The following is a 1,179-nucleotide window of genomic DNA, read 5'->3' on the forward strand; positions in this document are numbered from 1 at the left end:
CAGTTTTGAAAGAAGGATATGTCAGCTACAACAAATAGTTAATCTTTGGAGCAAAAACAAAGATTTTTTGATAGAAGAAATTCCATTGGACAACTCCACAGGTAACTATCTACAAATAACTAATACAATTATTATTAATAAAAAATAAATTTATATTTAATTTTACAATAATTGTATACCTTCAGAGAACGCAGAGAATGACAACAACAGTGAAACGGTCGAAACTGAATATATTATGGATCAGGCAGTGGAAACTGAATGTATTATGGATCAGGTCGTGGAAAATGAATGTGCTATTTTTGCAGGTAATTAATTAAAAAATCATAAAAAATAAATTTATATTTAATTTTACAATTGTATACCTTCAGAGAATGCAGAGAATGACAACGACAGTGAAAACGGTCGAAACTGGATGTAGTATAGATCAGAAAGTAGCTAATGTAAATATAGCTAATGTTACACCATCCTTGGTAAACTAGAAGTGATATTGTCCTATCAGATGTCAAATTGCCAAAAAAAGTAAAATGTCCCGGAAGACCAAAGGGAGCTGCACTAACATCAATAGGTCTACCTAAAAAACGAGCCATTAGTAATCCTACTGCATTTGCGAAAAAACATTTTAAAATTAAAGAAAATATTATAATGGAATGGCTTACTGATAAAAAAGTGGTTAATCAAGTTAGAAAAGACAAATATATCATAGAGAAGAAGGATATTGAATGCCGCCATGAAGTTATTTGCAATGGTATTATGGAAGAAGACGTTGATATCCATATCATAAGACCTTACTGCACAAAAGATGCATGGAAAACCATATTAAATTTAATAAAAGCCTAAAAAAAAAATATGACATGGATATGCCCTGTTTGTAACCTTGACATTGGATCGGAGTGTGTTTTGTGTGATTCTTGCCTAGTATGGTTTGATGCTGTTTGTGTTGGATTTAATATAAAATCAAAACGCACAGGATCGTATTGGTTTTGTACACATTGTAAAGAAACAAATACAAATAAATAATAATACAATGAACAAATAAATTAATCATAATCATCATCTTACATTCTTACCTAAGTATTTTATTCACTACATATTACGACGTTATGACGTTATGTGATAATGTGATATTATGTTATGTTTTTGTTTTTATTGTAATGGTCGGGCGTTCCTTATCTTCCCGAC

General features: G+C 30.4%; 1 long non-coding RNA gene across 1 annotated transcript; it reads right to left on the reverse strand.

Annotated features, from left to right (window-relative positions):
• Positions 1 to 6: 6 nt before the first annotated feature.
• On the reverse strand, positions 7 to 408 carry LOC103311512. Its single transcript, XR_511247.3, has 3 exons — positions 363 to 408; positions 180 to 293; positions 7 to 119 (listed from the first exon to the last, which is right to left on the reverse strand). It is a non-coding gene; the product is annotated as an uncharacterized LOC103311512 (long non-coding RNA).
• Between the last annotated feature and the right edge of the window lie 771 nt (positions 409 to 1,179).

Source organism: Acyrthosiphon pisum, unplaced genomic scaffold (assembly GCF_005508785.2).
Source record: "Acyrthosiphon pisum isolate AL4f unplaced genomic scaffold, pea_aphid_22Mar2018_4r6ur Scaffold_3443;HRSCAF=3987, whole genome shotgun sequence".
NCBI classification, from domain to species: Eukaryota; Metazoa; Arthropoda; class Insecta; order Hemiptera; family Aphididae; genus Acyrthosiphon; species Acyrthosiphon pisum.